General features: G+C 48.7%; 1 protein-coding gene and 1 long non-coding RNA gene across 2 annotated transcripts in view; one reads left to right on the plus strand and one right to left on the minus strand.

The window, feature by feature from the left end:
* Nucleotides 1–26,343, minus strand: part of LOC146035997 (uncharacterized) — a 63,602-nt gene extending 37,259 nt beyond the window's left edge. The window contains exon 1 of the long non-coding RNA XR_014460755.1: nt 26,106–26,343. This is a non-coding gene — a long non-coding RNA (uncharacterized LOC146035997). The remainder of the gene's footprint in view (nt 1–26,105) is intronic.
* A 72-nt stretch (nt 26,344–26,415) lies between these two features.
* The window catches only part of LOC146036920 (uncharacterized), a 29,973-nt gene continuing 28,976 nt past the window's right edge, over nt 26,416–27,412 (plus strand). Inside the window, exon 1 of the mRNA XM_083160761.1 lies at nt 26,416–26,485. The gene's annotated coding sequence lies outside the window, so the exon portion shown is untranslated. The remainder of the gene's footprint in view (nt 26,486–27,412) is intronic.

The raw sequence follows: 27,412 nt of genomic DNA on the forward strand, positions 1-27,412 counted from the left end.
TGGGTGTGCGCCCGGTTTCAGGATGAAGTCGCCTGATGAGCGGGAACAGCCACAGCCTGGACATCCCTTGTGTGTGCACTGTCCGGCTGCACATAAAGTGTGTTTGCAATTCAGACCCCACATGCAGGGTTTTTTTCTTTGACATTTATTATTGTTGTTTTTTAATTATTATTATTAGGGGGGGGGGCAGTCGTACAATGGGAGGAGTCAGGAATGGAAAGGGGGAGGAGTCAGGACTGGAGGGTCAAGTTTAAACAGTAAACCGCCGCCTCTAGAAGAGAAGTCTAGATCCGCCACTGGACCCGGCCAGTGTGCAACTGGCCAAAGCCGTTTGATGTTGGGAACTACACATGCGCAGATAAGCGCTTATGCATGCGCAGACCCCAAACCATCAGAACGGGGCCAAATTTACCCCGTTTCAAGTCAACCTGAATCAGGGCCATAGTAGGATCGCATCCCATAAGGATGCGATCCCACTGTCATTGACAGCGGCAGCCATCAGGGGCATTTTAGGGAAGTGGTCCGCACAAAGCAGGCATGTGCGGATGGTTTGTGGGGCATCAGCATGACGTCGCATGCAGCCGCTGCGAAGGGAAAGATGGAGGCGTTGCGTAAACAGAGGTCCACACTTATTTCCTGGTTATGCAATGTGATTGCAATTCAATTGCGATAGCATTGCTGGCCGTCACTGTGCATACTTTACCTGTGCTAGGGGGCCCCCAGCATGCTACAGCAAGCAGTTGCAGTTTTGCGATTTTAGCAAAACTGGAACTGGTGCTGAATCAGGCCCAGTGTCTGTAGAGCACATGCTTAAATGCTTCACATTTGTCTATGTAAAATGCACTTTACATGTTTCCAATGTGCTGTTTTATACATCGAAACATTTATTTTAAAGGTAAAAGAGATAAAACTAATGACTGCCTTACTGCAGACCACTCCATACTATAAATCTTGGTCGTTCTCTTCTTCTTCTTAGCCACCTGTAATTCTGAGCCCCCTCTGATGGAGCTGATAGGGTGAGAAAAAAGGAGGGGTATGGGTCTAGCTGCCCAGCTATTGGTGGGCATTGAAAGCCCAAGTGTAAGGGGAGAAGGAGTACAAGAGATTTCTGTTCTAAGCCTCTGGAAGAGGGAGGAACAGAAGGAATAGGCATTATATATTTCTTACCCTATAAATCCCCCATACTGGTATATTCTGTCATTCTGCACTCACACCATCAGCTCTAATTATTCTCCGACTGACTGACTCCTTCCAGTTCTAATCCTGTATGCCTGCCCTCTCCTGTAATTATATGTGGCTTCCCCTACTGTACTAATCTTTCTGTAAGCAATCTCTCCCTCTATTCCTTCTGCAGGGTCACTCATAGATCTGAAATTAGGCTCCTATGTTCTTGTACACCTGCAAGGTCACGCACTGCCTTTCTTCTATAGTTCGCTCTCTCCTGCCATCATCCTGCTGTAAGTTTTTTCTCCTGCTTTCATCCACCTGTAAGTTCTCTCTCCTGCCATCATCCTGCTGTAAGTTCTCGGTCTCCTGCCATTGTCCTGCTGTAAATTCTCTCTCCTGCCTTTATCCTGCTGTAAGTTCTCTCTCTCCTCACAACATCCTGCAGTAAGTTCTCTGTCTCCTGTCATCCTCCTCCCGTAAGTTCCCTGTCTCCTGCCATCATCCTGCTGTAAGTTCTCTGCCTCCTGCCATCCTCCTGCTGTAAGTTCTGTCTCCTGCCATCATCCTGTCATAAGTTATCTGCCTCCTGCCATCATCCTGTCGTGTTATCTGCCTCCTGCCATCATCCTCCTGTAAGTTCTCTCTCCTGCCATCATCCTGCTGTAAGTTCTCTCTCCTGCCATCATCCTGCTGTAAGTTCTCTGTCTCCTGCCATTGTCCTGCTGTACATTCTCTCTCCTGCCTTCATCCTGCTGTAAGTTCTCTCTCTCCTCACAACATCCTGCAGTAAGTTCTGTCTCCTGTCATCCTCCTCCCGTAAGTTCCCTGTCTCCTGCCATCATCCTGCTGTAAGTTCTCTGCCTCCTGCCATCCTCCTGCTGTAAGTTCTGTCTCCTGCCATCATCCTGTCATAAGTTATCTGCCTCCTGCCATCATCCTGTCGTGTTATCTGCCTCCTGCCATCATCCTCCTGTAAGTTCTCTCTCTCCTGCCATCATCCTGCTGTAAGTTCTCTCTCTCCTGCCATCATCCTGCTGTAAGTTCTCTCTCTCCTGCCATCATCCTGCTGTAAGTTCTCTCTCTCCTGCCATCATCCTGCTGTAAGTTCTCTCTCTCCTGCCATCATCCTGCTGTAAGTTCTCTTTCTCCTGCCATCATCCTGCTGTAAGTTCTCTTTCTCCTGCCATCATCCTCCTGTAAGTTCTCTGTCTCCTGCATTCATCCTGCTGTAAGTTCTCTCTCTCCTGCCTTTATCCTTCTGTAAGTTCTCTGTCTCCTGCCATCATCCTGCTGTAAGTTCTGTCATCAACCTGCTGTAAGTTCTGTCTCCTACCATCATCCTGTTGTAAGTTCTCTCTCCTGCCTTCATCCTCCTGTAAGTTCTGTGTCCTGCCATCATCCTGCTGTAAGTTCTATCACTCCTGCCTTCATCCTACTGAAAATTCTCCCTCTCCTGCCTTCATCCTCCTTTAAAATCTCCCTCTCCTGCCTTCATCCTGCTGTAAGTTCTCTCTCCTGCCTTCATCCTCCTGTAAGTTCTCGCTCTCCTGCCATCATCCACCTGTAAGATCTTTCTCTCCTGCCATCATCCTGCTGTAAACTCTCTCTCTCCTGCCTTCATCCTCCTGTAAATTCTCCCTCTCCTGCCTTCATCCTCCTGTAAATTCTCCCTCTCCTGCCTTCATCCTCCTGTAAGTTCTGTATCCTGTCACCACCCCCCTGCAAGTTCTCTCTCTCCTGCCATGATCCTGCAGTAATTTATCTATATCCTGCCATCATCATCCTGTAAGTTATCTGTCTCCTATTATCCTTCACCTGAAAGTTCTCTCTCTCTTGCCTTCATCCTGCTGTCATTTCTCTCTCCTGCCATCACCCTCCTGTAAGTTCTCCTTCTCCTGCCATCATCCTGCTGTAAGTTCCCTCTCCCGCCATCATCCTGCTGTAAGGCTCTCTCCTGTCATCCTCCTTCAGTAAGTTCCCTCTCCTGCCTTCATCCTGCTGTAAGTTCTCTGTCTCCTGCCAATATCCTGCTGTAAATTCTCTCTTGTGCCATCATCCCCCTGTAAGTTCTCTCTCTCCTGTCATCCTCCTGTAAGTTGTCTCCTGCCATCATCCTGCTGTAAGTTCTCTCTCTCCTGCCATCATCCTGCTGTAAGTTTTGTCTTCTGCCATCATCCTCCTATAAGTTCTCTCTCTTCTGCCATCATTATCCTGTAAAATCTCTCTCCTGCCATCCTCCACATGTAAGTTCTCTCTCTCTCTCTCTTTCTCTCGTGCCATCATCCTGCTGTAAATTCTCTCCTGACTTCTATTTGTAACTTCTCTCTTTCCGGCCTAGACATTTTTGCGTGTTCTCTATCTACTGTTGCCATCATTCTGTAAGTTTTTGCCATCTTTTCTACATCCTCTTGTAAGTTCTGTCTTCTTCTTCAAGTTCTTTCTCCTGACTTCTTCTTCCATCTCTTTGCTGCCTTGTCCTGCAAGCTATAATCAATTGGCTCTAGTCTGTTGTAGACCTGTCTCTGTGAGTTCTGTATGCTTAGATTGGGAGGCAGCACTATGACTCATTTGCCCATAACCTTTCTCCTATGGGTGGCTGGTCTTTTGTGGAACCAGTCCTTAGCTCAGCACCTGGCAATGGACTCAAGTGTCAGACCAGAGAAGGAAATGTTGTTCCCAGAACTGATGAGCATCAACCACAGCAGTACAGATCAATGGAAAAGTAATCACACGCTGCTTTCAAATTCCAATAAGAAGAAGGTCAAAATCATTTTGAAACGAATAAAGAAAGAAAGAAAATCACAGTACACAGGACCCTACACTATAAGGTAAGTTAATATGTTCTTATTATATCCTTGTGTGTAACAAGTGGATGAGATGTCAGTGTCCAGTTATTTGTGTATTAGCAGGAGGAGAGAGGTCTTTGCCCAGATGTCTGTGTATTAGATGTGGTGAGAGGTCCGTGTCCTGATGTCTGTGTATTAGGAGGTGAGAGGTCCGTGTCCTGATGTCTGTGTATTAGGAGGTGAGAAGTCCGTGTCCTGATGTCTGTGCATTAGGAGGTGAGAGGTCCGTGTCCTGATGTCTGTGTATTGGGAGGAGGTGAGAGGTCTGTGTATTAGGAGGAGGTGAGAGGTCCGTGCCCTGATGTCTGTGTATTAGGAGGAGGTGAGAGGTCCGTGCCCTGATGTCTGTGTATTAGGAGGAGGTGAGAGGTCTGTGTCCTGATGTCTGTGTATTAGGAGGAGGTGAGAGGTCCGTGTCCTGTTGTCTGTGTATTAGGAGAAGGTGAGATGTCCGTGTCCTGTTGTCTGTGTATTAGGAGGAGGTGAGAGGTCTGTATACTGTTGTCTGTGTATTAGGTGGAGGTGAGAGGTCCGTGTCCTGATGTCTGTGTATTAGTAGGAGGTAAGAGGTCCGTGTCCTGATGTCTGTGTATTAGGAGGAGGTGAGAGGTCCGTGTCCTGATGTCTGTGTATTAGGAGGAGGTGAGAGGTCCGTGTCCTGATCTCTGTGTATTAGGAGGAGGTGAGAGGACTGTGTCCTGATGTCTGTGTATTAGGAGGAGGTGAGAGGTCTGTATACTGTTGTCTGTGTATTAGGAGGAGGTGAGAGGTCCGTGTCCTGATGTCTGTGTATTAGGAGGAGGTGAGAGGTCCGTGTCCTGATGTCTGTGTATTAGGAGGAGGTGAGAGGTCCGTGTCCTGATCTCTGTGTATTAGGAGGAGGTGAGAGGACTGTGTCCTGATGTCTGTGTATTAGGAGGAGGTGAGAGGTCTGTATACTGTTGTCTGTATATTAGGAGGAGGTAAGAGGTCCGTGTCCTGATGTCTGTGTATTAGGAGGAGGTGAGAGGTCCATGTCCTGATATCTGTGTACTAGGAGTAGTGGAGAGGTCCGTGTCCTGATGTCTGTGTATTAGGAGGAGGTGAGAGGTCCGTGTCCTGATGTCTGTGTATTAGGAGGAGGTCAGAGGTCCGTGTCCTGATGTCTGTGTATTAGGAGGAGGTCAGAGGTCCGTGTCCTGATGTCTGTGTATTAGGAGGAGGTGAGAGGTCCGTGTCCTGATGTCTGTGTATTAGGATGAGGTGAGAGGTCCGTGTCCTGATGTACAGTATGTGTATTAGGAGGAGGTAAGAGGTCCGTGTCCTGATGTCTGTGTATTAGGAGGAGGTCAGAGGTCCGTGTCCTGATGTACAGTATGTGTATTAGGAGGAGGTGAGAGGTCCGTGTCCTGATGTTTGTGTATTAGGAGGAGGTGAGAGGTCTGTGTCCTGATATCTGTGTATTAGGATGAGGTGAGAGGTCCGTGTCCTGATGTCTGTGTATTAGGAGGAGGTCAGAGGTCCGTGTCCTGATGTACAGTATGTGTATTAGGAGGAGGTGAGAGGTCTGTGTCCTGATGTCTGTGTATTAGGAGGAGGTCAGAGGTCCGTGTCCTGATGTTTGTGTATTAGGAGGAGGTGAGAGGTCTGTTCCCTATGTCTGTGTATTAGGAGGTGAGAGGTCCGTGTCCTGATGTCTGTGTATTAGGAGGAGGTGAGAGGTCTGTGTCCTGGTGTCTGTGTATTAGGAGGTGAGAGGTCTGTGTCTGTGTATTAGAAGGAGGTGAGAGGTCCGTGCCCTGATGTCTGTGTATTAGGAGGGGAGAGGTCCGTGTCCTGATGTCTGTGTATTAGGAGGAGGTGAGAGGTCTGTGTCCTGATGTCTGTGTATTAGGAGGAGGTGAGAGGTCCGGGTATTAGGAGGAGGTGAGAGGTCTGTGTCCTGATATCTGTGTATTAGGATGAGGTGAGAGGTCTGTTCCCTATGTCTGTGTATTAGGAGGAGGTGAGAGGTCCGTGTCCTGATGTCTGTGTATTAGAAGGAGGTGAGAGGTCCGTGCCCTGATGTCTGTGTATTAGGAGGGGAGAGGTCCGTGTCCTGATGTCTGTGTATTAGGAGGAGGTGAGAGGTCCGTGTCCTGTTGTCTGTGTATTAGGAGGAGGTGAGAGGTCCGTGTCCTGATGTCTGTGTATTAGGAGGTGGTGAGAGGTCTGTGTCTGATGTCTGTGTATTAGAAGGAGGTGAGAGGTCTGTGTCCTGATGTCTGTGTATTAGGAGGAGGTGATAGGTTCATGTCCTGATGTCTGTGTATTAGGAGGAGGTGAGAGGTCCGTGTCCTGATGTCTGTGTATTAGGAGGAGGTCAGAGGTCCGTGTCCTGATGTCTGTGTATTAGGAGGAGGTGAGAGGTCCGTGTCCTGATGTCTGTGTATTAGGAGGAGGTCAGAGGTCCGTGTCCTGATGTACAGTATGTGTATTAGGAGGAGGTGAGAGGTCCGTGTCCTGATGTTTGTGTATTAGGAGGAGGTGAGAGGTCTGTGTCCTGATATCTGTGTATTAGGATGAGGTGAGAGGTCCGTGTCCTGATGTCTGTGTATTAGGAGGAGGTCAGAGGTCCGTGTCCTGATGTACAGTATGTGTATTAGGAGGAGGTGAGAGGTCTGTGTCCTGATGTCTGTGTATTAGGAGGAGGTCAGAGGTCCGTGTCCTGATGTTTGTGTATTAGGAGGAGGTGAGAGGTCTGTTCCCTATGTCTGTGTATTAGGAGGTGAGAGGTCCGTGTCCTGATGTCTGTGTATTAGGAGGAGGTGAGAGGTCTGTGTCCTGGTGTCTGTGTATTAGGAGGTGAGAGGTCTGTGTCTGTGTATTAGAAGGAGGTGAGAGGTCCGTGCCCTGATGTCTGTGTATTAGGAGGGGAGAGGTCCGTGTCCTGATGTCTGTGTATTAGGAGGAGGTGAGAGGTCTGTGTCCTGATGTCTGTGTATTAGGAGGAGGTGAGAGGTCCGGGTATTAGGAGGAGGTGAGAGGTCTGTGTCCTGATATCTGTGTATTAGGATGAGGTGAGAGGTCTGTTCCCTATGTCTGTGTATTAGGAGGAGGTGAGAGGTCCGTGTCCTGATGTCTGTGTATTAGAAGGAGGTGAGAGGTCCGTGCCCTGATGTCTGTGTATTAGGAGGGGAGAGGTCCGTGTCCTGATGTCTGTGTATTAGGAGGAGGTGAGAGGTCCGTGTCCTGTTGTCTGTGTATTAGGAGGAGGTGAGAGGTCCGTGTCCTGATGTCTGTGTATTAGGAGGTGGTGAGAGGTCTGTGTCTGATGTCTGTGTATTAGAAGGAGGTGAGAGGTCTGTGTCCTGATGTCTGTGTATTAGGAGGAGGTGATAGGTTCATGTCCTGATGTCTGTGTATTAGGAGGAGGGGAGAGGTCCGTGTCCTGATGTCTGTGTATTAGGAGGAGGTGAGAGGTCTGTGTCCTGATGTCTGTGTATTAGGAGGAGGTGAGAGGTCCGTGTCCTGATGTCTGTGTATTAGGAGGAGGTCAGAGGTCCGTGTCCTGATGTCTGTGTATTAGGAGGAGGTCAGAGGTCCGTGTCCTGATGTCTGTGTATTAGGAGGAGGTGAGAGGTCCGTGTCCTGATGTCTGTGTATTAGGAGGAGGTCAGAGGTCCGTGTCCTGATGTCTGTGTATTAGGAGGAGATGAGAGGTCTGTGTCCTGATGTTTGTGTATTAGGAGGAGGTGAGAGGTCTGTGTCCTGATATCTGTGTATTAGGATGAGGTGAGAGGTCCTTGTCCTGATGTACAGTATGTGTATTAGGAGGAGGTGAGAGGTCCGTGTCCTGATGTCTGTGTATTAGGAGGAGGTCAGAGGTCCGTGTCCTGATGTTTGTGTATTAGGAGGAGGTGAGAGGTCTGTGTCCTGATATCTGTGTATTAGGATGAGGTGAGAGGTCTGTTCCCTATGTCTGTGTATTAGGAGGTGAGAGGTCCGTGTCCTGATGTCTGTGTATTAGGAGGAGGTGAGAGGTCTGTGTCCTGGTGTCTGTGTATTAGGAGGTGAGAGGTCTGTGTCTGTGTATTAGAAGGAGGTGAGAGGTCCGTGCCCTGATGTCTGTGTATTAGGAGGGGAGAGGTCCGTGTCCTGATGTCTGTGTATTAGGAGGAGGTGAGAGGTCTGTGTCCTGATGTCTGTGTATTAGGAGGAGGTGAGAGGTCCGGGTATTAGGAGGAGGTGAGAGGTCTGTGTCCTGATATCTGTGTATTAGGATGAGGTGAGAGGTCTGTTCCCTATGTCTGTGTATTAGGAGGAGGTGAGAGGTCCGTGTCCTGATGTCTGTGTATTAGAAGGAGGTGAGAGGTCCGTGCCCTGATGTCTGTGTATTAGGAGGGGAGAGGTCCGTGTCCTGATGTCTGTGTATTAGGAGGAGGTGAGAGGTCCGTGTCCTGTTGTCTGTGTATTAGGAGGAGGTGAGAGGTCCGTGTCCTGATGTCTGTGTATTAGGAGGTGGTGAGAGGTCTGTGTCTGATGTCTGTGTATTAGAAGGAGGTGAGAGGTCTGTGTCCTGATGTCTGTGTATTAGGAGGAGGTGATAGGTTCATGTCCTGATGTCTGTGTATTAGGAGGAGGGGAGAGGTCTGTGTCCTGATGTCTGTGTATTAGGAGGAGGTGAGAGGTCTGTGTCCTGATGTCTGTGTATTAGGAGGAGGTGAGAGGACAGTGTGTCCTGATGTCTGTGTATTAGGGGGAGGTGAGAGGTCTGTGTCCTGATGTCTGTGTATTAGGAGGAGGGGAGAGGTCCGTGTCCTGATGTCTGTGTATAAGGAGGAGGTCAGAGGTCTGTGTCCTGATGTCTGTGTATTAGGAGGAGGTGAGAGTTCTGTGTCTGGTGTCTGTGTATTAGGAGGAGGTGAGAGGTCCGTGTCCTGATGTCTGTGTATTAGGAGGAGGTGAGAGGTCCGTGTATTAGGAGGAGGTGAGAGGTCCGGGTATTAGGAGGAGGTGAGAGGTCTGTGTCCAGATGTCTGTGTATTAGGAGGAGGTGAGAGGTCCGTGTCCTGTTGTCTATGTATTAGGAGGAGGTGAGAGGTCCGTGTCCTGATGTCTGTGTATAAGGAGGAGGTCAGAGGTCTGTGTCCTGATGTCTGTGTATTAGGAGGAGGTGAGAGTTCTGTGTCTGGTGTCTGTGTATTAGGAGGAGGTGAGAGGTCCGTGTCCTGATGTCTGTGTATTAGGAGGAGGTGAGAGGTCCGTGTATTAGGAGGAGGTGAGAGGTCCGGGTATTAGGAGGAGGTGAGAGGTCTGTGTCCTGATGTCTGTGTATTAGGAGGAGGTGAGAGGTCCGTGTCCTGTTGTCTATGTATTAGGAGGAGGTGAGAGGTCCGTGTCCTGATGTCTGTGTATAAGGAGGAGGTCAGAGGTCTGTGTCCTGATGTCTGTGTATTAGGAGGAGGTGAGAGTTCTGTGTCTGGTGTCTGTGTATTAGGAGGAGGTGAGAGGTCCGTGTCCTGATGTCTGTGTATTAGGAGGAGGTGAGAGTTCTGTGTCTGGTGTCTGTGTATTAGGAGGAGGTGAGAGGTCCGTGTCCTGATGTCTGTGTATTAGGAGGAGGTGAGAGGTCCGTGTTCTGATGTCTGTGTATTAGGAGGAGGCCAGTGACCTGTGTCCTGATGTATGTGTATTAGGAGGAAGTCAGAGGTCTGGTGTCTGTGTATTCGGAGGATGTGAGAGGTCCGTGTCCTGATGTCTTTGTATTAGGAGGAGGTGAGAGGTCTGCGTAATAGGAGGAGGTGAGAGGTCCGTGTCCTGCTGTCTGTGTATTAGGAGGTGGTGAGAGGTCCGTGTATTAGGAGGTCAGAGGTCTGTTCCCTGATGTCTGTGTATTAGGAGGTGAGAGGTCTGTGCCCTGCTGTCTGTGTAATAGGAGGGGGGGGGGGGGGGGGAGGGGGGTTGTTTTTATATCCATGTATTAGGAGAACCAAAATGATCTAGCAAGTTATTTTGTTAGTACATTTTCAGACCCTTTTATTATCAGAATCCTGCCTTGCTTTATGTTCCTCTATTGTACACTTTCCTTATAAAATCCTATCTCCTCTTCAATGAATATCTGTCCCGAATGCACCTGTAGAAAAATGGGTGACCTACACCAGGTGATATATATTATGTTGACAATGATCAGATCGACATTCACTGAACATGTCAATGCATCCATAATGTCAAAAGTGACCACGTTGACGTTCGGCATGTTGGCATGGATAAAATGTCAACATGTTCAGAATGTTGACACAGAGCTTTTAATGTGCTAGTATTCATATGTCAACATTCTGTCCATACCAACATTTTCCAGGTGTAATTATGTTATTATCTAACATATGTGATTAGTATCGCAGAGGGCAGCCCTTGCGATATGAGCTGCCCTTTGCAAAGCAGTCGGTGGAAGGTGAGCGGGTCCTCGGCAGCTCCCCCCTCCTCCTACCTGGCTGCTAACTGCTGCTGCGAGGCGGGCTTCCCCTTCCCCTCTCTGCACCCGGAACGGCAGCAAAGCAGGAGGCTGCCCGGACACAGGTGAGGGGGGATCGGCAGAGGTCCATGCAGGTCGACGACGGGTCGCATTTGCAGTCGATACCCCCCCCCCATGACAAGTGCCAAATGTAATAAGGTGTGATATTTTTTGGGGGACAAAGTCGGAGTTCACATGCAATTTAGTAATATAAATGTGCAATTTTTTAGACGTGCGGTTTTTAGTAATGATAATGTGCAATTCTTAAAACATGGATGTGTGCGGTATTTTGTAAAAATGTAAAAACTGCATGGGGTCCCCTCTCCTGAGCAAAGCCGGCCCTAGACTCATTGAGATGGTCCTGGTTCCCCAAATACAGAGGAAATAATGTGTAGCTATCCCCAGTATTGAAGAAACCAGCACCAGGCTCTTGGACCGATCCTGGTTCCAAAAATACAGGGGACAAAAAAATAGGGGTATCTTGGAACCAGCACCGGTCTCCAACATCCAGCGGTGTCATACCATGAGCTCCGTGGCTGGTCGGGCCGGGGCTGTCCCCCGTGTCCCAGGGCGGTGGACGCCGGGCTGAGGCGTGTAAAGAAAAGATCAAAACACATTGCTTTTACAGGAGAACTACAAGGACCAGCATGCGGGCATTAATATGCCCTCTTGGTCTTGTAGGGAGTGCGGATTCTTAGATAGACAGTGTCTAGATAGAGTCAATAGTTCGACCCCAAAATGTCGCCATGCAATATGTTGACAGAGTCAAAAGGTTGACATGCGATATATAGACATGCAATAGGTCAACAGGGTCAAAATGTCGACATGAAAAAGGTAGACACATGAAAAGGTAGAGATGTTTTTTTGGTGTCAATATCAACAACTGTTGACATAGACCCCCAATTACTGTAACGCGTACCCCCGCATGGTGTGCTGCGCTTGCCATGCATTGGGTACCAACAAGCCGGTTTAAAAAAAAAAACATGAAAAAGTCATGTCTACCTTTTCACGTGTCTAGCTTTTTCATGTCAACATTTTGACTCTGACGACCTATTGCATGTAGACCCTTTCACCCTTTGGATCATTTGACCCTGTCAACCTATTGCATGTCGACGTTTCGGGGTAGACCTACTGATTGTCTATCTAGACAATGGAACCACTTGTGGGTCACCTGTAACAAGAATGTGAAAATAAAGGCACACACCACGAGATGTAAAACATTAATATCACCCCATTTACACCATCTCAATCACACATACCTACCCACTTCCCATACCTCCCAACTTTCAGGGAGATGGAGGAGTGGCCTCATTTGGGGGTGTGGCTTATACGCACGGCTCTCCCGTGAGGCCATGCCCTCATTTACACGCTATGTGGGGCATGACCCAGAGGCTCTGTGAGCCATGCCACCAGCCCCCTGGCTGCGGGAATAGACGCTGCGCGGATGCGCATTCAGCAAAAACCGGGGCATTTCCGCGGGTTTCGGGACTGTTGGGAGGTATGGCTTCCTGCGATGCTGCAGTCTCTGCCCCTGTGAGTGGCCAAAGTGATCATTAAAGTTTTTCCACCCTACCTGAACATCGCTGCCTGCCACCCGGCTGGTGCTGTCACCGGACTTCAGCCCCGGATGAGGGACCCCTCTTTAATGGGGGGGGGGGGGGGGGGGGGGTGTAGGGGGGTTTCTGACTCCCTCACAGACCCCGTCCAGGGCTGACCAGCCACAGTGGTCATGGTACATCCGGGGTACCTTGTGTAAAAAGTATCGCCCGGCTGTGGTATGACACCGCTGGCTGTTGGAAGCTGGTGCTGGTTCCAAAATTTGGAGGACCCCCAGTTTTTTTGTCCAACGGTATTTTGGATCCAGGACCGGTCCAAGAGCCTGGGGCTGGTTTCAGAAATACAGGGGACCCCTACGCTCTTTGTCCCCCATATTTTGCCCCCCGTGCGAACGCGCGGGGGACCGATTAAACAAGAATCACCCCCTATATCAGAGACCACCAGATAAAGAAGAGCCCATTACAGGACACTAAAGAGGGTGACTATCATTTCCATTTCTTAGTACTGTATTCTAACTATCACTTTACACAAGTTTCCTTCACTCCTAAATATTATAATTATACCAGCGCAGAGTTATTTGTACTGGTCTGTAGTTTATTTTATCTATATACAATCTTCCCTCTATCCCTGAGTGTCTGTTTATATTGGCAGCTTCATTATAAGACACATTATGGTAACAGCTTATAAAATACTTTCCTAATAGTACCCAAGATGCACAAATATCTGAGTAACAATCTGGTCTGACCCTGACTTGTTATTCTGAGCTGTATAAACACACAGAAAGAATACATCCCTCAGTAATAAAATCAGAGTATTACTAATAGCCATAAGCCCAAGCCGTGCTGGAGATATTGAGACTGATAAGCACTGTGAGTTCTGGTATAATCCGGGGACGCTGACAGACCTGCACTGATCCAACTACAATGAGCCCGATATGAACAAGGCGAGGGAATGGAACTAACAGATGAGAACATTTCTGCACAATACAAACTTTATTCACATATTGGGCGGTATTCAATGAGCCTGATTCGCCATGTTTTTATGGCGAATTTGTGCTGTTTGGCGAATTTTTGACAAAAACGGTGAATTCAATGACCACATGGCGAATACATTTGAAGGTTTTTTTCGCCATGATTCACCGAGTAGCAATCGCTATCTTTTTATGGAGAAGTGGAATGTGAACTTTTAAAATAAAGTGTTTTGTTTTTTACATTTGGTGTAAAAAAATCAGGAATTTTATTCTGAGGAGGGGCATGCTATTTTTATTCATGTGCTGTAAGCACATGAATATATATTTAATTTATATTTAATTTTTTTTTTTACACAGCAGCCAGCAGGGGGCGCCGGAGCCGAGCCGCTCATTACATATTCATATATACACTGCACCCAATCGTTACGATCGGGTATAGTGAATATACGCGGACCCCTGCTGGCACCCCTGAGGGGCAGCCTGTGCTGCCTGGCACCCGGGGAGCCCACCTCCCCCCCACAAACGTTCTGGGGCAGGCAGAGAGACTTCCATCTCTCTGCCTGCCACCGTCCTCTGGCTCCCTGCGGCGTTCGCCGCAGGAGCTCATATTCGTCGGTCAGGGGCAGCGAGCCCCTGACTCGTTGAATACCTGAGCCGGCAAGGCTCCGGAACGTGGCGAATGTGCAGCGAATCCTAAAAAGGATTCGCTGCACCTCGCAGGTATTCTCATTGAATACCGCCCATTTATATATGTGGTAGAATTTAACCAATGATTGCAGTGGTGTGAGGCAGTACTGATACCCATTACGCCAGTCATGCTGCCCTCAGTTAATCCATCCTAGAAACGCTGCCATTGATAACTGTTTCATGGCGAATTACTGAGCTAGAAAAGCCAGTTATATCCCTACAGCACTAAGCTTCAAAATGGATAAAATGGAGAGTGATAAACAGCCAGCCAATCAGCTCCTGCCTGACATTTCACAGACTGTGTTTTCAAAATGTCAGTCAGGAGCTGATTGGTTGGTTGTTTATCACTCTCCATTTTATCACTTTTGAAGTTTAGTGTATCCGGCCCTAGGGATGATTTTGCAACCATTCATGTTCCCAATTCGATTCCACTTCTCGGTGGCATAAGTTTGTCCCAGTTGCCTTGAGGCAAGATAGAGATTGGTGCAACCCCCCCCCCCCATATACATATATTAAAAAAACAATTCAGAAAACATTTCTATAAATCTTGTTACATTGCACAACTTTAATCTGCATTATCATTTATTGTAAATACATACATTTATTAGCAGTCACACCAAGAGTTAGAACTTGTGACCTCTGTCACAGGAGGCAGACACCTTATACCCCCTTTAACCAGTCTAAATAACCCAGGATTTTGCATGGGAGCACGCAAAAACCCAGGTTTGTAGGCAGTGTAAATGCACCCTATTGAAGTGTCCCGGGTCATGAGACCCGGCATTTCCGCCTGGGTAGCAAGCAGGGTAACCCGGGACCCATACACTGCAACAGAAAAGGCGGTGCTGACAAAGGGTTGCTCAAGGTGGCACCAGGAACTGAAATATGAGTGAAGCTGGGACAGGCATCCTGGATAAGTTGGAGTCATTTATGGTCGTTCCTGGTCTGAGTATAACTATTGTGTGGTATCTATGGTTTTACATGATGGATATCCCACTGTAGATCCTTGATATGTGTGATACTGGACTATTCTCCTGGAAATTACAGGAGACTTCCCAATCCAGATGTCCCGAAGAGTGGGCAAGTCTTTAAGAGACCCCTAAAATCCACCCCTCCCCATGCCACCCACTTCCCAAATGAAGAATCATGTCATCATGACCCTGCCCAGCGCTTTACAGTGCAGGTAATCGCAGGTGCCAAAACACCAAGGTATCATGTGATCAACAGTGCAGACAGTGACATCTTATTTATACCCCTTTCACACCAGCCTAAATTCCCGGGTTGGGTCCGGGAACAACCCGAGACTAGCTCTGGTGTGAAAGGTTCCAGGGACAAATTCCCGGTTTAATTTGCCGGCAATTCAACCCTGCTAGGTAGCAGGGTTGCTCCCGGGTCCTTCCAGGGTTACTGGCTGGTGTGAAAGGTGCAGGGACATGTCCCTGCTTCCCGTGTTGCCTCTGCTAGTGCTGATTTGCTAGCAGGGCAACTTCCTGTTGTGGTGGACACTCACAGACACGCCCAGAGGCAGCATACAGTGTGCAGGGAGACAGTGTGCATGTTCTGTCGCACCACAGACCCCAGAAGTTTATTTTAACCCCTGAAAGCCTGCAATGTGTGCCATGACTTGGACAAATGAGGAGGTGAGAGCTATTAATCATTAGAGGGAAAGATGCTTTCATATGCCTTTTAATTTGTTTTATACAAGTAAACAAAGGCTGAAACACTACAAATGTTTTGTGTCTTAATTATTTATAATCAATAATCTAATGTGAGCCTAAAAAAGGCCATTTTCAATGCTATTCTCATAGAAATGCAGGTTCATCCCGGGTTCAGTGTGAAAGGTGCCGACCCGGGTTGTCCCTGCTTCAAAAGCATGTGTGAATGGGTCCCAACCCGGGAATGTCCCTGCTTGTCCGTGGAATTTAATTCCCGGGTTTGTCTCTGCATTTCTGGTGTGAAAGGGGTATTAGGCAATACATATTTTTCAGTTGCCATAGCACCCTTGTTATGGCCTCAGTCTACTATGTGAGATATTTTTAACCATACTGGCCAACTTTTTGTCTGCTGCCACTAGGTGTTTGTCAGCTAGATTGGAAATGCAGGGTCTGTGTTGGGGGGACATGACGGTGTAATCTCATCATTTTAGCTCTGCCCCTTTATATACAATGGCATGCTTACCAGCATGGTGAAGCGGGGGTGCTGAAGCCATGATGGCACTAATTAACACCCATTATGACCAATCGAGTTGTGAAAATAGACATAAGGGGGGAAATTTACTAAGATGATTTTATGTATTTACAAATACGAATGTCTACACCATCGATAGAATACGACAGGAATCACCATTCAAAAGAATGGTGGTTCCTGATTTACTAAGCAGCCGTATTGAAAATACGGCTGCTAATTAGTGTAAAACTGCCACGAATATACGGCAGGCAAATACACTTTATTTTCCTGTCGTATTTGGCAGAAGCCGGGAGCAGCGCGACTTGAACAGAAGATGCCGGGATGGTCGCCAGAGGAGCAGGTGAGTAGGATTTCCTTCCCCAGGTACCCCGGACTCTTCAGCCCTGGAGCACCGGACCAGCCCCGGAACCAAGGCCCCGGAACCAAGCCACGGGACCGGACCCAGGGACCTACCGGCGGGCTCAAGATAGGTAAGTATCAGTGTGTTTGTGTAATGTATGTATTAAACTTTTATTTTTCTGGCTTGTCAGTGTGTTTTTTTAACTATTTCTTGTACTGTGGAACTACAAGACCCAGCGGGCCCTTTAATGCCCCACATGCTGGGACTTGTGGTTCTCCAAGTCCCAGCATGCGGGGGAGGCTTGCTGGGACTCATAGTTCCGCGGTATAAGACAATAGTTTTTAATCTTTTTTTTTACACCATTTTATCAGCACGGTGGCCACCGCACAGGGCCACCGGGGACAGCACCAGGCTTCAGCCTGGTCAGGTAAGTCCTGGAGGGGGGGACCCCTTTATTGGGGGGGTCCCCACTCCCCCAGGGCCCCTGGCCAGGCTGACCGGTCAGGGGGTTAATGCTTTGGCCGCAGGACCTTATATAATAAGTGTCCCCCGGCTGTGGCATTACCCTGCTGGCTGGTTGTGCCTGGGGCTGGTTCTTAAAATACGGGGGACCCCTACTCATTTTGTCCCCCGTATTTTGGGAACCAGCCCTGGACCTGGAGCCTGGTTGTTAAAAATCGGGTTCCCTGATTTTTAATTACCGGCCCCGGCTCTTTCAGCCTGGTGCTGGTTACGGCTGTGGGGGGGACCCCGCGCTGTTTTTTTCATTTATTTATTTATTTTTATATTTTTTTTACACTAAAGCCTGCACGGATCTGACTGATCCGTGCAGACTGCCTGTAGGAATTCGTATAAGCGGCCGTATATACGGCCAGCTAATACGAATGAATACGACATCGGAGGGTTACAAAGCAGTCGTATATGACTGCTTTGTAAATCCCCCTCCGGAACACGACTTTGAATTCGAGGTATGCAGTCGTATTCATTCGTAGCAAGAATACGAATGCAATTATTTGTATTCGTATTCTTAGTAAATTTCCCCCAAATTCTCCTTGTTCCTGTTTTGACATAAGATGAACATTTGCCTTTTTCCAGCTATGAAATCAAATTCCCCAACTACTAAACTCTACCAAAAAGATGACCTCTCCTAAGCTACGTTCCTTACTACACTGCAGATCCTAAGCTGGACAGGTAGCGGTGAACCCTGGGAGGAGGAGGGTAGCAAGAAAAGATTCTGATTTCCAAATGAAGTTTAACCTCAAAAAATGATGTAGGATTTGTAAGGGATCCATGCGGAGTCAGTCACGGTTCTTACCAAATACCGCAAGGGCAGTGGAAAGTCTGGCTGGGCCCAGGTACTTTTCAGGGGCATGGCTTATTTGTGGGAGACGTGGCCATGACCCTTAGACTAAAATACTATGGGGGAAATTTACTAAGAATACGAATACAACAAATTGTATTCGTATTCTTGCTACGAATGAATACGACTGCATACGTCATATGCCAAGTCGTGTTCCGGAGGGGGATTTACAAAGCAGTCAAATACGACTGCTTTGTAACCCTCCGATGTCATATTCATTCGTATCAGCAGCCGTATATACGGCCGCTAATACGAATTCGTACAGAGTGTAAAAAAAAAAAAAAGAGAAAAATAAATAAATAAATAAAAAAACAGTGTGGCACCCCCCACAGCCGCAACCAGCACCAGGCTGACAGGGCCAGGGCCGGTAATTAAAAATCAGGGAACCCGACAAATAGGGGTTCCCCGATTTTTAACAACCAGCCCCAGGCTCCAGGTCCGGTTCCCTAAATACGGGGGACAAAATGAGTAGGGGTCCCCCGTATTTTAAGAACCAGCCCCAGGCCAAACCAGCCAGCAGGGTAATGCAACAGCCAGGGGGAGACTTTTTATACAAGTCCCCCCCGGCCAAAACATGAACCCCCTGACAGGTCAGCTTGGCCAGGGGCCCTGGGGACCCCCCCAATAAAGGGGTCCCCCCCCCCTCCAGGACTTACCTGACCAGGCTGAAGCCTGGTGCTGTCCCCGGTGGCCCTGGAGCGGTGGCCACCGGGCTGATTTCAGTGTAAAAAAAAAGATTTAAAAACTATTGTTTTAAACTGTGGAACTATGAGTCCCAGCAAGCCTCCCCCGCAAGCTGGGACTTGGAGAACCACAAGTCCCAGCCTGCGGGGCATTAAAGGGCCCACTGGCACTTGTAGTTTCACAGTAAAAAAAATTGTTAAATAAACACACACTGACAACACAGAAAAATAAAACTTTAATACATACATTACACACACATACTGATACTTACCTATCTTGAGCCCGTAGGTAGGTCCCGGGGTCCGGGGCTCCAGGGCTGCTGAGTCGGGGGTCCGGGGCTCCAGAGTCCGGGGCTCCAGAGTCCGGGGCTTCAGGATCCAATGAAATCCATAGGGGAAACCTGTGGAAGGAAATCCTACTCACCAGGTCCTGTGGCGAAGATCCCGGCTTTTTCGGCTCCTGATTGCGTACGCTGCTTGCGTAGCGTGACGCCGCCGGGGGCACTTCCTGGCAATGGAACGCATGCCGGAAATACAGCAGTACACGGCGCGACTTGCATATTGGTGTTGATGATGCATGCTGCCCGAGCAGACGCCGGCAGCTGCACAGACTAGAACGCTGAGTGTGACAGGTATGTCAGATAAATCTAATTACATAAGTACTATGCCTCTTTGATAGTTTGTAAGCAATGATTGGATATTGTGTTAATGAAGTGGGCGGGCTGCTTGACATTTAAGGCTGATCTGGAGTGGAGTGGTCTAGGTATCATTGGCAGCAATGAACCTGACTGTTTGGAGGTCTTGAAAAAGGGTCGTGCAAGAACCCCAAAACGTCGACCATTGTGATGCAATTTTAACAAGATGAATTAAAGCATTGGAATTTTACCGGTTTCAAGTCTGGTGAGTGTGCTCTGTGGACATTCCCTCTTTGGATAGATTATATATATATATATATATATATATATATATATATATAAAGGAGAATGAACGTGTCACTCCAGGGGTCTTGTTCAAAGATTTATTAGCAAATGAGCATAAGCTGGTTACATGTCCAGGTCAACGTTTCGGTACTCGCAGGTACCGTTGTCAAGACAGCATGAACCAAGCATAACAGTATATGCCCGCACGGCGGCGGGACCACATATATATAGCATGAAGGGTAACTTACTGACTCCATGTGCTTCAGACCAGAAACCGGGTGCAGCGCGCACACCCCCTGTCACTGAGGCAGGAGCGCGCACTACTGACGTCACCCCGCCCGCTGCATGGCAACGCAGTCGGGTTGGGGTAGCGTCCCCGGCAACCAGTCGGAAACCCCAAAAGCCAGGACATACACATGAACATAGCGTATACATCGCAAAAAACCAGCGCTGATGGGCCAAGCGATGCAAGGGGATAGCACGGCAGACACACAAACGAGTACATGAAGTAAACACAGCAGGGGGATAGCGCTGCGTGTGCAGAGTTAAGTGTGATCGCGAAGTCCAGCAACATAGTGAATGAAATGCACACCAGGTAGTCCAGGGGACTAGGGTGACCAACTCATCCCTTTAATCCGGGACACATATTAATTACACAGGTTCTGTGGCTGGCTTTCACCTGGTTTTAAACTGCCACACCTCAAGACTCCATTTCACCTGGTTTTAAACTGCCACAGAACCTGTGTAATTAATATGTGTCCCGGATTAAAGGGATGAGTTGGTCACCCTACAGGGGACAAAGCTACAAGGGTGGTCAATGGGGGCTTCAAAGGGGGAAAAAAAGGGGAGGTGTGCCAGGGGTGAACGGAGCAACATCCAGGTTCCAGATGCAAAGTCAGTGTCGACAGGAATGTTGACATACAGATGATAGCATTACGACAAGCTAGAAAAACAAACTCCAGTTCATCCTATCATTCAAGCCAAATGGCTTAACAGTGTTCAGTTTATGTATCCATTTTGCCTCAAGTTTCAATAAGAGGCCATCTCTATCACCCCCTCTAGCCAACGCAGGTACATGGTCAATGAGAATAAATTTGATATCCGCGACTGTGTGACCAGCCTCCAGGCAATGGCGAGCCACCGGTTGGTCTGCTTTTTTGGTGGAGATGGCATTGTTGATGGCCGAGCGGTGAAGAGCCATGCGTTCTCGTATGGTCCGTATGGTCTTACCGACATAATGTTGTCGGCATGGACAAAATAGCAGGTAGATAACGTGGGTAGTTAGACAAGTCAGGACATGGTGGATGCGGAAAGTTAGGTTCAAATGAGGGTGCTGATTTGAACCTAACTTTCCGCATCCACCATGTCCTGACTTGTCTAACTACCCACGTTATCTACCTGCTATTTTGTCCATGCCGACAACATTATGTCGGTAAGACCATACGGACCATACGAGAACGCATGGCTCTTCACCGCTCGGCCATCAACAATGCCATCTCCACCAAAAAAGCAGACCAACCGGTGGCTCGCCATTGCCTGGAGGCTGGTCACACAGTCGCGGATATCAAATTTATTCTCATTGACCATGTACCTGCGTTGGCTAGAGGGGGTGATAGAGATGGCCTCTTATTGAAACTTGAGGCAAAATGGATACATAAACTGAACACTGTTAAGCCATTTGGCTTGAATGATAGGATGAACTGGAGTTTGTTTTTCTAGCTTGTCGTAATGCTATCATCTGTATGTCAACATTCCTGTCGACACTGACTTTGCATCTGGAACCTGGATGTTGCTCCGTTCACCCCTGGCACACCTCCCCTTTTTTTCCCCCTTTGAAGCCCCCATTGACCACCCTTGTAGCTTTGTCCCCTGTAGGGTGACCAACTCATCCCTTTAATCCGGGACACATATTAATTACACAGGTTCTGTGGCAGTTTAAAACCAGGTGAAATGGAGTCTTGAGGTGTGGCAGTTTAAAACCAGGTGAAAGCCAGCCACAGAACCTGTGTAATTAATATGTGTCCCGGATTAAAGGGATGAGTTGGTCACCCTAGTCCCCTGGACTACCTGGTGTGCATTTCATTCACTATGTTGCTGGACTTCGCGATCACACTTAACTCTGCACACGCAGCGCTATCCCCCTGCTGTGTTTACTTCATGTACTCGTTTGTGTGTCTGCCGTGCTATCCCCTTGCATCGCTTGGCCCATCAGCGCTGGTTTTTTGCGATGTATACGCTATGTTCATGTGTATGTCCTGGCTTTTGGGGTTTCCGACTGGTTGCCGGGGACGCTACCCCAACCCGACTGCGTTGCCATGCAGCGGGCGGGGTGACGTCAGTAGTGCGCGCTCCTGCCTCAGTGACAGGGGGTGTGCGCGCTGCACCCGGTTTCTGGTCTGAAGCACATGGAGTCAGTAAGTTACCCTTCATGCTATATATATGTGGTCCCGCCGCCGTGCGGGCATATACTGTTATGCTTGGTTCATGCTGTCTTGACAACGGTACCTGCGAGTACCGAAACGTTGACCTGGACATGTAACCAGCTTATGCTCATTTGCTAATAAATCTTTGAACAAGACCCCTGGAGTGACACGTTCATTCTCCTTTATATCCAACTCCTTTTCGTTGGCACCCGGGGCATCATCTACCACGGATACTAGAGTGCCGGCTCGCTTCTACCTTCTATATATATATATATATATATATATATATATATATATATATATATAGTCCAATGTGTGGGAGGCACTAAAAAAAACTTCAAATAAAACGTGTATTCATACACGTTTTATTCGCTTCAGTGGCTTTGAAGTTTTTTTGAGTGCCTCCCACACATTGGACTATGTTTGGATTTTCTTAGGGAAGGCATCTTTAGTGGCTGTATAGGTGAGTGCCGACATATTGTGGCCTTTTTTTATATATATATATATATATATATATATGTGACAAGGATCACAAATACATGGTCTCATCGTTACAACATGGCAGGTTACACTCATATGCAATTGGTATCCTAGGCAGTAGCATACAGACTCAGACTCTTCAAAGGCTCCAATGGTCCCTATACTATAAAGCCCCCGCCCTATCACTCGGATATATATTTTACCATCGAGAGCAAGGTGACCCTGCCCTGGAAACCCTTATATCAAGACATCCCAGGTGCTGCTGATAACCACCTGAGATTCTGCTACTGCTACCAAAACCTGGTCTGGACCAGCAATGCTGGCTCTGCCACAATATATTTTGTATATATTTTATAAAGATATTTTGAGATAAGCTAATTTATGTACACTGGTATAGTTTGATTATGACCTAGATTGTAGATAAAGTATTCAAGTTATATTGAATACGGTAGAATACAAGTAATGTAGGGACTGACAGAATAGATTAACATCTAGTGAGGAAAATTAGCTTTGCAGCTGCATTCAAGATGGATTGTAGCAGCGAGAGTCTCTTTTTGGAAAGACTAGTAAGAACTCTACTGCAATAATCAATGCAGGAGATAATGAGAACATGGATTAGAGCAGGCATGTCCAAACTGTGGCCCTCCAGCTGTTGTGAAACTACACATCCCAGCATGCCTTGCCATATTTTTGCATTCCCTAATAGCAAAACTTTGGCAAGGCATGATGGGACTTGTGGTTTCACAACAGCTGGAGGGCCATAGTTTGGACACGCCTGGATTAGAGTTTTTGCAGTGATATTTGTAAGGTAAGGGCGTATTTTTGTATATGTTTTTTTTTTTGGATGCATGTATCATGATTTTGAGACAGATTAAATGTGGAGACCAAAGGACAGTTCAGAGTCAAGAGATACTGTTGGTCATAGGAAATTTAATTAATTCTGCTATTGAAATATTCATTATGAGGTGGCAAGATGACATCCAAGATGTAACCACATAAAAGACATAGACCAATACAGATGGAGACAGGTCTGGGGCGGATAGGGAGATTTGAGTTTCGTCCACACACAGATGATACACAGGGTTAGATGTAACTCAGCCTGTAACTTAACAGTCAGGACCTGATTGGCTGGTGAAAAAGGGTGGGATGCACTAAAGGAAAAATGTCATAAAAACCCTGTTATCAGGATTTTGACTGCATTTTGGGATGCAGGAAAACCAGCATGCCGGGTTTCCGCTGTGGAGGGTATCGCCAGCTCATAGAAGCCTATGGGCTTCTTATTGTGTCCCGCCACCACCCTGCACGCCCTCCTCACCTTTGTCCGGGCAGCCTCCTGCTGTGCTGCCCGGACCAGTGTCCTCCTCCTTCCGGATGCAGGGAGGAGGAGGCGGAGCCCGTAAGTCCCTGCAGCTGTCTGAGCAAGAAGCCGCCGGGAAGGAGGAGGGGGAAGAGCCACCTGGAACCCGCTCACCCCCCGCTGGCTGCTTAGCAAAAGGCAGCTCTTATTGCAAAAGCTACCCTTTGCAATACTAATTGCATATGTTAGAGCATATGCGATTAGTATCCTTGCAGTAGCCGGCGGAGGGGGTGGGGGAAGGGGGGGGTTGGCGGATTATAGTGCATCTCACCCAAAGTACCAGGCACTTTATCACTTCTCCTCCCTTATCACTGCTTCATTTATCTACCCCTGAAATCCAGAAAAGCTGATAAGTTTGCCAAGAGATGTGGTATATATTAAAAAAGCAGGGAACTCAAGACTGAACCAATAAGACCTAGGGATTGTAGTAAGAAGAGACCCAATACCAGAGTCCCTGCAGCGTCGTAGTTGTAGGGAGCCATCGGGGCCTGCACACAAGCAGAAGGTACAGCGATCACCAAATAGGCAACTTTATTATACACTGCTGAGCCATCCTGCATTACTGCAGCACCCAGGGCCGGCGCCACCACTAGGCAAATCTAGGCATTTGCCTAAGGCGCCGGCCACTGGAGGGCGGCATTTTGCCCCCCACCCCCCGTGCCGGCCGTGTACCTGTCCTGCGGCGCTGTGTATTTAAAGCTGGCGGCGGAGGCAGCGGGGGTCCCTGCAGTCCATTAGAAATAACAAGCGCTATCCGCCGGGCTATGCGGAAGCGCTTCTGTTGTGAAAACACTGGCAGCACGGCGCACGCTGATCTCAGCCAATCAGCGTGCTGCCAGTGTTTTCACAACAGAAGCGCTTCCGCATAGCCCGGCGGATAGCGCTTGTTATTTCTAATGGACTGCAGGGACCCCCGCTGCCTCCGCCGCCAGCTTTAAATACACAGCGCCGCAGGACAGGTACCCCCCCTCCCCCGGGGCGCCCCCACCCCGACTCGCCTGGAGCGCTCCGGTGCCTTGCACCGGCCCTGGCAGCACCTGATGATGCAGGATGTCCTTTAGCGCAGAGATAAGTGACATAATACATCTCCCCATTCATGGATGCTGATACCCCATGCTCCCCCTGTACTCTTCATACTTGTAAATGTTTTGGTTTTTATTTTACTGCTCTTGAAGGAAAGATCTCTTTTTATAGATCTTAAGAGATGTAGCACATGGTCCAAGCTGGAAGTGAGCGTCCGTCTTACTGTGTATTTAACAGTTTAATGCCAAGAAGTCTGCACGTCATTAGCTCATGTTGTGTGACTGACCCAGTGTCCAGCCGCTAATTGAGAACCGCATGATCCAGTGAACGGAATTAAGAATATTCAAAGTAGTCAGCACATGAGTTTATTATTGATTCCCTCAGCACATGCTGTTAAGTATATATTGTAATACTTGGACATTCATCGCGCCCTACGGGCGCTCTTCACACCGTCGTTAGGGGCTGGGAGTAAGGGCTGCGGAGACTGGCGGGAGGTTGGGGTGGGGGGTGGTGTGCAATGCAGCTGGTCATGCTGGGGGACTGAGGGCTGGGGACACTTGTGGGAGGGGGAGGTGTGCGGATAGTGATGGTGAAGGGATGTGTGTGAAAGGGGGGAGATTGGGTGCGTGCTGCTGAGCCTGGCAGCCGGTCCGGGGAGTGAGAGGGGTTTGGTGGTGTGGTGTGTGCAGTGCAGCTGGTCATGCTGGCGGGGGACTGAGGGATGCAGACACTGGCAGGAGGTTGGGGGTGCAGTGTAGCTGGTTATGGTGCCAGGGGAGTGAGGGCTGCGGAGACTGGGAAGAGGTTCCAGGGGGGGTGTGTGTGTGTGCAGTGCAGCTGGTCATGCTGGCGGGGGAGCGAGGGATTCGGAGACTGGCGGGAGGTTCGGGGGGGGGGGGGGTAGGGGGTAGGGGGTGTGCAGTGCAGCTGGTTATGCTGCCGGGGTAGTGAGGGCTTGGAACATTTGTGGGAGGAGGAGGGGGTGTGTGTGCGTATAGTGATAGTGGCAGGATGTGTGTGGAAGGGGGAGACCGCCAATCAAAGCTGTACACCCGCCCAGGGCCGGTGCAAGGTTTAGTAGCACCCTAGGGTAAAATTCAGCCTATTGTGCCCCCCCTCCCCTATATTTTCCCCATCCCCCACACTGTACATCCTAACTCCTATCCCTCATACTGTGCTTATCACCCCCATTCCCCCACACTGTACATCTTAACTCCCATCCCCTACACTGTGCATAAAACCTCCATCCCACACACTGTGCATACCAACCCCCCATACTGTATATACCAACCTCCTATCCCCCACACTGTGCATATCACCCCATCCCCCACACTGTGCATACTAACTCCCATCCCCAACACTGCGCATACCAACCCCCATCCCCCATACTGTACATACCAACCTCCCATCCCCCACACTTTACATCCTAACTCCCATCCCCCACACTGTACATACCAATCCTTCACACTGTACATCCTAACCCCCCCCCCCCCACATTGTACATACCAACCCCCCATCCCACCCACTGTACATCCTCTCATCCCCCACACTGTACATGCCAACTCCTCCATTCCCCACACGACACCTGACCCCATTTCCAATCCCCCCCCCCCCCCCCCATCCATGCGGCACTCACCTATATCAATGGCAGCTGGAAAGACTCAGAGAAAGCCCTGCTTGCTGGCAGAGGGCTCCTTGGCGTCTGACTGCAGTTCACAGCACTGTCGGTGTCACCAAGCTGCAGGCCAGGGACTCACACTGTGCTCTGTGCTGCTGATGCTGAGCCAGGAGGAACCTGGCTGCTGTCATTCAACTTTGTTTGCTGCCTGACGCCGCCGGGGCTTGGAGAGGCAGAGTGCTGGATTGGGGGCGGGGCTGACTGATCTCTCAGCCAGTGAAGGCTGAGAGATCTAAAAAGCAGGAAGCAGCAGAACCACGATGCTGCACGATCAGCTTCTTCAAGTCAGCGCCGCGGCAGCCCCAGTGCAGTGGGCAGTGCACCCTCGTCGCACACAGGTATATACAGTATATATCTGCATTCTCCTGTGCCCCACTGCCCCTATATATCTCTCATACTGTATCTGATGGGGTGGAAGGGCTGGCCAGATCTGTTGGACTGTATGTGTATAACGTTGGGAGGGGGGCAGTAACTCCTCCCAGCGTTATACACACAGTGATTGACAGATCTGGCTAAATATATAGTAGATTCCCTTCACCTTCACAAACATAGAGTCACAAAACTAAAAAGTTGGGCTGATTTCATAGTTTTACGGGTAAATTTACTTAGATGGGAACTCTGCTGAAGATGGGATGTTCTTCTAAAAGGTGCTCAATAAATAAGTTGAATCTGATTGGTTTCTATGTGCAACATCCCATCTTTAATAGAACTCCCATCTTAGTATATCTTCAGCATACAATGGGCAAGTGGCTTGTAGTCTGGCGTGAGGACGTGCTCATTGCACCCCAAACAATACATACTCCTTAGTGGCTGGGAAGATGAGTTATATATGGGCTCGGCACTGGCATATTTATTATGGGTGCAATGTGCGTGGTGCACATTGGCCCCTGTGTCCCAGGGGGGCCCACACCGCACCCATTTTATTAGTACTTACCCTCTGTCGGACAGAAATGAAGACAGCAGGAAACTATGAAAAAATGGCTGCAGCCCTATTTTTTTCATTGGCTACTGGGCTGTGCAGTGCAGCACCACTCCCAGCAGAGATAAGGGGCCCTGAACATGGGAGGCTGCGCATGGGCCTCCTGCTCTCTTAGAGCTCCCCTGGGGCTAGGCCGCTCCTGTGAGGCCCCTTGTGAAATATCTGAATACTATATGTAACTGGAGTTGTGCGTAAGTTCTAAAGTCTGACATCTCTTCAGCTACAAACCTGAACACTGGACCTGGCCATTGTTACAGTATATGAATTATGTGACATAAAACCATTT

The sequence above is a fragment of the Crinia signifera genome, chromosome 9 (genome assembly GCF_055691185.1).
Source record: "Crinia signifera chromosome 9, ASM5569118v1, whole genome shotgun sequence".
In the NCBI taxonomy this organism is placed as follows: Eukaryota; Metazoa; Chordata; class Amphibia; order Anura; family Myobatrachidae; genus Crinia; species Crinia signifera.